Below are 10,525 nucleotides of genomic sequence, written 5' to 3'. Positions count from 1 at the left end.
CTCTCTCTCTCTCTCTCTTACCCCCCCCTCTCTCTCTCTAACTCTCTCTGTACAGTATGTAGAGCTGGCTGTCCTAACCACACATCCCCTTCTGGAGTCGTGTGGAGGTTAATTTATCTAATGCCATTCTCGTAGGCGCCAGACTCCGTTTTTGACAGGTCCATCTTTTTATAATTTTACACAGGATTTAGTGATTTCCTATCTCCCAATGTTATTTCCACTGTCTCTACGGGGGGTAATTTGACTTAGCGGATTTAGAGCCAAGTTTTCTTAATTAACTATGTAACCTACTTTGCCATGTGTACAGCCAGTCCTTTGGCTCTCAGATCAGTTCAAGGAACACATTACTCTTACTCTTTGGCACTACAAGGTCAGCTGCTTCAGTGGAGATGACAACATGAAGACCAGTGGGCTCTTGCTCATCCTGTGTGCCACACCAACTCCATGTCACTTTTAGCTTTCAACTAACTGTGCTCTCTCAGTATAATTATTGTCATTGCTGTGCCCTCCCCCATCAGTGGTCCTCTGTTAAGAAAGTAGAAGCATCACTGTCACAGACCGGCCAAGCATGCATTATAGAGTCTGTGTTTTCCCAACTGGAAGACACCATTCAGATAGGCAATCAATTCCAATCCCCTAACCATACAACCCCTACACCACCATCACCACCACTACCACCATTACCACCACCCAATACAATGAGGGCAGTCTGTGCTTTACTAAAAATAATCTATAAGCAAATAGCTCTCTTTCTGCATGTGAGAATGTGTGAAAGGGCCCACTAATCAAGTTATAAAAGAGTTGGAAAACAAGTGCAGAGGAAATAGAAGGCAGGCCTCATAAAAGACCTTTGTGTGGCGCTCTGTTTCCCTTCTATCCTCTGAGTGTATCATAGCTGACATTTCCACTCTCATTAGTGGGATTCCATGAATGGGACCTCAAGGACGCGGTCGCTCAATGAGGGGGGAAGGATGGCAGGCTCTTTCCCCTGCATGTTTTATCTCATACCAACCCCCAGCCACATTCCACTCTAATGGACCTGAAAGTTCTGTCCTAGTCTGTCCTTGTCTGCTCTGTTCTGTTCCCAGCCCCAACCAACCAGGCCTCTGGGTTCCGGGTTCCATGTCTCGGTCACATTGTTTCCTTCAAATGGTTAAAAATCCCCAAGAAAAGTGCCTGTCTTTTCCCACTGGCATTCGAGGGCTAATTTCCAGATTAGGAACAGGAAATGTATTTAATCCCTCCCGGCTTCATTCAATTCAAGAGGGTCTTGTTCTTCATGCTTAAACGCTTGCTAACCAAAGCTTTATTTGAAAAAGTCAATAGTAAAGGACAACCAATCGAACATTATTAGGTCTCAAAAATATAATGGATGACATAAAAAAAAAAGGTTGGACTTACCATAATATTTGATGGTCTGTTGTTTTTTCGGTCGGTGATAAGTGAGAGCCTACCCTGATTAACACAGATGGCTATAAAAGTAGTGACCGTTTATAAGCTTTCTAAAAAATGAGAATTCTAGAAAAAATACAAGAAGCAGAATTTCATTTAAATATTATGGTTATTTAAATATTATTCCAAGAGCAGCTTGGACACAAGTGGCGTGAGAGAAGAAAAAAAACTCTCCCTCCATTTCCATTATAGATTGCTGGGAATGGGATGAGCAGAGGGCCGAGGTGCTTGTGTGGCCTTATGCCATGTGCCATTTAATTTTCTCCCCTGTGCTCATTCTTTATAATCTTGGCTTGGCCCGCGCTAGAACCCGGTCCCCAAGTATCCAAAAACACAGGGCCTGGCTGGCTCCAGTTCTCTTTAGTCATCACTTTCAAAGGCCCAGTCTCAACTGGGAAATCATCTCTGATTGTGTGGCAGAGAGATGGAGAGCGATATACACTGAGTACAAAACATTAACAACACCTGCTCTTTCCATGACATAGACTGACCAGGGGAAAGCTATGATCCCTTATTGATGTCACTTGTTAAATCCACTTCCATCAGTGTAGATTAAGGGGAGGAGACAGGTTTAAGAAGGATTGTTAAGCCTTGAGACAACTGAGACATGGATTATGTATGTGTGCCATTCAGAGGGTGAATGGGCAAGACAACATTTTTAAGTGCCTTTGAATGGGGTATGGTAGTACAGTAGGTGCCAGGCGCACCGGTTTGTGTCAAGAACTGCCATGCTGCTGGGTTTTTCACGCTCAACAGTTTCTAGACAACTTGACACAACCGTGGGAAGCATTAGCGTCAACATGGGCCAGCATCCATGAGGAACGCTTTTGACAACTTGTAGAGTCCATGCCCCGACGAATTGAGGCTGTTCTGAGGGCAAAATAGGGGGGTGCAACACAGTATTAGGAATATACAGTATATATTATAAGAGGAAAAGGCAGAGAGGTTGTCCAGTGAAGACATGGTTGTTCTGTGTTGGAACAGGTTGGTGTAGTGATCTGGTAGACGAGACTGTTTGTAGTGAAACCCTGATACTGCTGTACGGTACCAATCACTCTATTAATGAATGAATTACTAGACTGAATTAGTCAACCTCCCTCTCAGATACTCTTCTCTATTTATAAAACTGTTTTTATGAATCACTGTAAACAACTCAACTTTACTAAACACAATAAAAGCAGGAACATGGTCAAATCTGATTTGTTGAAATGAAATAGTCAACCACTCAGGATAAGGATAAAAATACATTTGTAGCATCATTTATTGAAATGTATACCTGAATCCTTTTACAGTGGGGCAAACAAGTATTTAGTCAGCCACCAATTGTGCAAGTTCTCCCACTTAAAAAGATGAGAGAGGCCTGTAATTTTCATCATAGGTACGTACACTTCAACTATGACAGACAAAATGAGAAAAAAAAATCCAGAAAATCACATTGTAGGATTTTTAATGAATTTATTTGCAAATTATGGTGGAAAATAAGTATTTGGTCAATAACAAAAGTTTATCTCAATACTTTGTTATATACCCTTTGTTGGCAATGACAGAGGTCAAACGTTTTCTGTAAGTCTTCACAAGGTTTTCACACACTGTTGCTGGTATTTTGGCCCATTCCTCCATGCAGATCTCCTCTAGAGCAGTGATGTTTTGGGGCTGTTGCTGGGCAACACGGACTTTCAACTCCCTCCAAAGATTTTCTATGGGSTTGAGATCTGGAGACTGGCTAGGCCACTCCAGGACCTTGAAATGCTTCTTACGAAGCCACTCCTTCGTTGCCCGGGCAGTGTGTTTGGGATCATTGTCATGCTGAAAGACCCAGCCACGTGTACCTATGATGAAAATTACAGGCCTCTCTCATCTTTTTAAGTGGGAGAACTTGCACAATTGGTGGCTGACTAAATACTTTTTTGCCCCACTGTATATGCTTTTTACTGGGTTTGCAATGTAGCCATAATCTCTTTTTGTGTAGTGTATGATATAATACATATTGCTTGAATATAGTTTATGTTAATTCAACAGTACAATAGGTGTTGGTAAATGTTGTTGTGATGACTTTCTAGGTTATCTCAGACTCCTATGAGATGGATGGCCATCTTTGTTTTATTGACTTTTGTACATTTTGAACTGTAAAACATTGGGACAAAGATGCATTTCAGAGCTGTGTACAGTGTTACTGCTGGGTTTGTATCCTGGGCCCAGTTTGGCACAGTTGTGATGACTTTTTGGAGTAAGGGACTAGCCGGTTCCCATTCATTCAGTTTGTATGCAGCACCAGAAGGCAAGTAGCGCTGGGGTCTGAGTATGATCTGTTGACTACAAAGATTCCTGTCACACGCTACACAAGGCCCCTGACTAGCCGATTTCGCCAAGCCCTCAGTTCTATGTCAACACGAGGACAACTGTGGAGGGAAGCTTTCACTTCTTCTTTTGTTTATGCATGATTACACTCACACATTTGAATGAGTCCATTTAAGAATGTTAACAAACGTTTCATTAGGTAAAGCATTTGCCATCCATGATCAGGTTTTCAAGTGGGAACAATGATACAATATTTAATAACTCAGACGATTTCTTGTTATGTTGAGAAACCATTGTGTGTATCACAATCCTTACACAAAAGGTTTCAACCCCTCTGGACAACTGTACTATAACCAGTAAGTCAAAATATGGTGTTTGTTGTTGCAGCTGAACAAAAAAAGTGGTTCTAAGTGATTGGCTGATCCTTGTGTCCCATGCAGGACAATCGTCCAGTCAAAAAGAGAACACAGTCGGCCTGTGTGGGCCCTAGTAGTGAAGATCGTACTCTGTTCACCCCTGCCTGGCTGCCCGCTGCATGGACCCACCGCACTCAGAAGAATAGTGTCCAGTCATCTCACCACTGAAAAGGCCACATGTGCAACTATCAAGATTCCTTAATACAGTTAGAAGAAATGTCACTATTATGCAAACATATTGCTGCTTTATGGACTACTGGCTGAACTGTACAGTACACTGCCTCGCTTATGTTGATGGAATAATGTGTTGATTTTTACAAATGTATTTCTGAATTGTGTTATGGTTCTTAAAGGTCCACTTCAGCCATTTTTATCTAAATATCAAATCATTCCTGGGTAACAATTAAGTACATTACAGTGATTTGTTGTCAATTAAAATGGTCAAAAAGAAACAAAAATGGCTTCTTCGCAAAGAGAAATTTCTCAAGCAAGAATTTTGTTAGGAGTGTCTGGGAGTGGTCTGGGTGGGGAGGGAAAACTGAAAACTAGCTGTTATTGGCAGAGAGGTTTGGAACTCTCTTTCTTACTGGTCTATTAACTAATTTACCGCCTGGTGATGTCAGCAGGCAGGCCAAAACGCCATCCCACCAAAACATGATTCAATTTCAGGCAGTCTTTTCAAACAGCTTACACTTAAAGGGGTATTATCATAATTGTCACAATTTCACAGTATTATTCCGACCTCAGTGTGGAAATATATATAAAACACAGGACAATCATGTTTTTGACTGCTCTGGGCCTCTGGTTATTTTGACACAATTCACTCTTAATGTATCTGTTGTATCTAATATCACCTTTAAAAACAGTTGTAATTTGAAACTGGTTGTGTAAAACTATAACTATCCCAGTGAATTTCTGACATATTCTGAGCTTTTGCATATCCATCTCCTTTGTTGTCCTCTGTGAAAGTTATGCGTGTACTTACTACTTACTGGTAGGCTAGTATGTCTACTAATTTTATAGCATATTCTGGTTAATGTATGTGTGTGGAGGAGGGCCCAGAAATGGCAGGCAAAGCTACTGATGATGATTTAAGTGTTACACCCTCTTGTTGATTCTTACCTAAATGAAAAGTGCTGTGAATGGATCCCCTAAAAACTAGAATTGGCCTGTTGTAGTTTTGGCTGGGGGCTGTCTGTAGGAGGGTAGGGAGCACAGAGGGAGCACAGAGGGCCTGGTGCTGCTGGGAGAGAGAGGGGAGCAGTTTGTGGTTCTGAGGCCAGCGGGCCCAGGGACCCTACTGGTGAACCATACACCTGTCTGTCTGTTCTCAACTCATTTGTATAATGCTGGATCATGGATGAAATTGAGTGTTCGGCAGTGGGATTGAAGTTTTAATTCTGGCTCTGTGCTTTGGGGCAGCTGTTCTGCCTTTCCCCTTCCAATCAATTAGGTGCAGAGACAGCAGAGCCATGCTGGAGCAAAGGCTTGCTTTAGCTGTCATCTAGCTACCTGGGAGAAGTACTGCTGCCACCATGCTGAATAGGAATAAAACAAAGGAGTTTACCGTCCAGTTGAGCTAGCTACTGTTTGTCCTCTAATCAATAAATATGTTGTGATTATACGCTCGAGTAGACAGAGGAGGAATGTCAGTGAAACGAGGCAAAGCAGCCAAGTCTTGAGAAATGATAGAATGTGATTGCACTGTGCAACAATAATATTGGAATAGGCGTTTTTCAATTAGCAGTATCTGTAGCCTGCAGCTAAAGGATCAGATGTTTTTACAACACGCCACTGTTCCACCAGGCATCTGTCAGGTGGAAATGTAAACGCCTACAACAGCCGAGCGATTGGCTTCACATGCAAGGAGACTGACACGCTGCAGAGAGGAAAAGAGGCATGCAGACTAGACCGCACAAAGCAATCCTGATGGGTGGTCTGAGTGTATGCCCAAGCAGGCCCCACAGGAACCAAACCCACTCCTCTGACTCACTCTGTACTCTGTACTCTCATTCCAACTCTGCACCTCAGACAGGTATGGATGTGGGAATGGGGAGTGGAGTCACCTCCGGCTCACACACTTTGCACAGATGAAATAGGAGTATTTAGGTGCATGTCGTTCATGCTTAATGCCTCCAATATGCACCAGTCCAACAGATTCAGGCCAACGGATGAGTCACAAAGCCTTTGATGCCGCCAGTGTCACAACCACCGCATGGTAATACCCCTCTTTGTTTTGTAAGTGCTGCCCTGGTCAGAACTGGCTGTGTGTGTGCCTGGTTTGTGACTATGTTTGACCTGTCTTTGGGCCGTGGCTAATGCAGAGTTTGGGCTCCTGAATGGGGCCGGGGTCAGTGCCCAGTGACACATGACCTGCCACGGTTAATTCCAGCAGAACAATAGGCCCGGCCACAGCCCACATCTCATCCCATTACACCTCCATGCCAAATGAATTGTTTGTTTTTGTGGGCTGCTCTCTCCTGACCTTTCGGCCCACTTGTTTTAATAACGTTCAGTTTAAACCTGGAAACACAGGATTCACTCTGCACTGAACACAGATGGGCCTTCGATTGGTTCTCTCAAGGGTCTTCCTTAGTGTCATGATGCTGACCATCTCCTGGGCTTGACTTGACACCCCCAGAGAAAACGCTTCCTGCTTCGGTTCTTCTCAGAGGATATTCAAGTGTGAGTGAGAAGGTATATCCACTTACTGTGTGGTTCCTGTTTGCTGATGTACACAGTAAATACTTGAGAGAGATATCTGTGAATGATATGGCTAATCAATAAGCCTAAATGGCCACACATACCCACTCTAGTTGGCAGTGATGAATGACTGGCAGGCAGTCGAACATGTGTGTTTTAAATAAAGGGGGATGAATATCCATGGCTGAAAGCTGGCCTGGGAGCTTCCAGAAAAAGTAGAGCGAGAGAGGGCAGCTAATGTGACAGAGACCGTTTCATCACCTGAGGGTTGCAGTGATACAACATGAACAATATACGATAACACACACCATACTGGAGTATAGAGTTACCCCACAATGTCCTGTATTTAGATAAATTATGACCAGAAATGGTGTTATCATTTACACGGTAGAGGCTAGCCTTATTCAGATATTTACAGAGGCCATCTGTAGATCTCTAAACCTACAGCGGCAAATGGTGTGTGTAGGGGGGTATTCTCTGTCCTGGAGGGCTGGAACAAAAACCTGCAATTACCTTCCCCTGCTCTGGTTGTGAACTCCCTACCCCAGTTTCCAAATATTGTAATGCTCAATATTTCTACCAAAGACACCAATACATTTATTGAAGATATGTAACATCATGAAATATAATACATCAACAGACGATACAGTTCATATCATAAGCAGCGTAACCTCTATTGGTAAAAAGTTTCACTGTTTCAGTTTAATCGTTTCAAAATGAACCATATGATCTGAGAATTGCACAACAGGTACAATGTTTTTGTCTTCACAGAGACAGATCATGCCATCATGTTTGCAGCAGAAGCAGTGGTGTCTAGATGTGTTTCATTTGACTCATCTTTCCTTAGGTCCTGTCTTTGGAGCGGTCATTATGCTCTGCAGGTCAGAGTTACAGCAGAGGGACCTCCATCACCCACTCATCATTGGATGTGCATCAAGAACGTCAGAAAGACACCTGGGAAAGAGACATGTTACAGGTATACTGCACCATAAGATTTCATGGTTGAGGTCTTGATGCCCTCCAAGTAAAAGCAATGTACAGTCATTAATTTATCTGGATAAAAGGGATTCATTGCCTGTCCTTATATTTTACCTTGTGTATATTCATGCTTTTCCCTGCTTTATGTGCTGGTTACCATAATGCCTTTCAGATGTACTTTTAGTGATGAGTATTTTTTTATTTCCCTTTTCTTGTGTTTTCTTTTTTAGTGTAAAGCGGTGGCAGGTAGCCTTAGTGGTTAGAGTGTTGGACTTGTAACCGAAAGGTTGCAAGATCGAATCCCCGAGCTGACAAGGTAAAAACCTGTCGTTCTGCCCCTGAACAAGGCAGTTAACCCACTGTTCCTAAGCCGTCATTGAAAATAAGAATTTGTTCTTAACTGACTTGCCTAGTTAAATAAAGGTTAAAAAAAAGCCCTTGCTTTGTATGAAATATGTTATAGAAAAAAAATATTTCATTGATTGATAGGGACAGCAAGCAGTGGGTTTGCCCCACCAGCAGACGGCGTATCATCACATGGCACATGCTGCCTCACCGATGGATCATGCTTGGCACAGGTGAGGTGGGGTGGAGTCCGGGTGCAGAAAGAGGCAAGGTCCCCAGGTGTGAGTAATCACCTGTCTCCCAAGTCAAACACTGATTGGGAATTTGAGAGCCCCTTAAAGAGAGAGGTGTTATCTCTGTCTGACCCACTGGCTGACTGGGGACCACAAACACCAACGCACAAACCAGCCATATCCTTCCTGCAATGATGGGGAAATGACTGATTTACAGACCATGGTTGTGTCTACATTCAGGCCTGCCTTCAGCACACATATTGTACTGTATGGTTTATTCTGCCAATCATTATTTGAGTTGGCCTTATATACATAAGGGAATATAATGAATATAAACCTTTCCCTGCAGACAATTGGATAAATAGTATTTCATGAAGTGGCACTACAGTTTGTAGTACTACACGTTACTGTACAACATACAAAACACTTCTACTGTAATTCACAGCACTTCAGCAGCCCTCACTGAGGGGAATACTGTTCAACATCTAGTCAAATATGCCCGGCTTAAAGACACTCTCTGGAGTGTGTTTAGAAAATTAAGGGCCTGGATTTTTTCATAATTGTCCATTTTATCATTTTATTACAGCTAGCTTACTGTGATGGGCTCCTATTATCATTTATGAAATACAATTAAAGCGTGACTTATTTCAGGCCCCACTACAGTGAACTGCATGTGTCGGCTCTGCTATATTTAAATAGCATTAAATAATTGGAAAAACACAAGAAGGGAAGGCAGAACATGTAACCGAATGGCAAAATTGTCTTTCTGGATTTATTTTCCCCTCCATAAATATTCCAGAGGTTCCTCTATCACACCCAAGTTTAAACCAGAGAGGAAATAGTCTTTAACTGATACAGAAACTAATTTAGGACAGCTTTTCCAAAGAGATATACTTTCCACTGAGAACGAACATTTGGCCGAAGCGGGCACCTTCAGTACAAAAATTGCTAATGAAGTTGATCTCTTAGCCATTCTAAACTAATTGCATAGTCGAGAATACAAAGCATTCAGTCAGTAAAAAAGGGGTTATTAATTGAAATGGTACCATATAATGCTCATATTCTCCATAAATATGTAGATGGTAATCGGTGGAGGTTGGCTGGGTTTAAATGACACTCACTAGCTGTCAGAACAACCCTCGTTCACTAGGCCCCTGTGAGGGGGTGTAGCTAGGTCTCACTGCACATAGCAGGCCTATGTAGGCAAATAGCTAGGCTTCATTTGCATGAGGAAATGACTAATGGTGCAACTGCTTTTTTAGCATGCTATAAATATAATTTAAACATCATTATTTTTATTTTTTTCCTTTATTTAACTAGGCAAGTCAGTTAAGAACAAATTCTTATTTTCAATGACAGCCTAGGAACAGTGGGTTAATTGCCTGTTCAGGGGCAGAACGACAAATTTGTACCTTGTCAGCTCGGGGACTTGAACTTGCAACCTTTCGGTTACTAGTCCAACGCTCTAACCACTAGGCTACCCTGCCGCCCTGCCGCCCCATTACATAAGCTATAGTCCAACTCCAACTTTATACCCCACCTTTTTAACAGGAACTAATAGCATGTGCTGGCTATGGACATATATGGCCTCATGGATATATTATAGTGACAATAAGTATTCAAAGTATCGCTTCTTTCCTCTAAACAAATAAAACAAAGCATTACAAAACTACAGTCTTGTTCACTTTCTCCCCCTCCATTCTCCTCTTTCGCTCGCTCTCTCATTTTCTCTCCCCTCAAAAAAATACAGAGACAACGCCTTGAGGCTCTCTAGTCACTATTGTGAGTGCCTGTGAGTTCTGTTTGGCCTCATTGTTCTCAGTTAATCAGCCGTGGTAAATGTGGAGCCCTCCAGCTCATTAGGATTCTCAGTCCCTCGGAGCAGAGCGGAGGTGACCATGGGAAGTTCCTGCTGGCTGTGCCTGGCCGGTAGGGCAGCCTATCCTGGAGAGAGAGAATGGCCTGATGAATTACCTGCCTCGGCCCGGACACCTTGTGAGTCCATCCTTCCCCATCCTGCTCCCCTCCCTCCCCATGGTTAAAGAGCTCCAGCTCTCCCTCTGACTGTCTGTGGACAAGCCCTGTCTGTTCATCGCTCAT

The 10,525-nt window shown here is 42.8% G+C and overlaps 2 long non-coding RNA genes across 5 annotated transcripts in view; one reads left to right on the top strand and one right to left on the bottom strand.

Annotated features, from left to right (window-relative positions):
- Positions 1–4,666, top strand: part of LOC139028938 (uncharacterized) — a 95,714-nt gene extending 91,048 nt beyond the window's left edge. The window contains exon 3 of the long non-coding RNA XR_011481167.1: positions 4,191–4,666. This is a non-coding gene — a long non-coding RNA (uncharacterized lncRNA). The remainder of the gene's footprint in view (positions 1–4,190) is intronic.
- A 1,506-nt stretch (positions 4,667–6,172) lies between these two features.
- The window catches only part of LOC139028937 (uncharacterized), a 59,518-nt gene continuing 55,165 nt past the window's right edge, over positions 6,173–10,525 (bottom strand). For 2 of the 4 annotated variants that reach the window (XR_011481164.1, XR_011481163.1), the window contains one exon: positions 7,443–7,823. This is a non-coding gene — a long non-coding RNA (uncharacterized lncRNA). Of the gene's footprint in view, positions 10,370–10,525 lie in introns of all 4 variants that reach the window. The other 2 variants (XR_011481166.1, XR_011481165.1) reach the window with 2 other exon arrangements.

This window comes from Salvelinus sp. IW2-2015, linkage group LG16 (assembly GCF_002910315.2).
Source record: "Salvelinus sp. IW2-2015 linkage group LG16, ASM291031v2, whole genome shotgun sequence".
Lineage (NCBI taxonomy): Eukaryota > Metazoa > Chordata > Actinopteri > Salmoniformes > Salmonidae > Salvelinus > Salvelinus sp. IW2-2015.
This window is presented reverse-complemented; position numbering and strand designations above follow the sequence as displayed.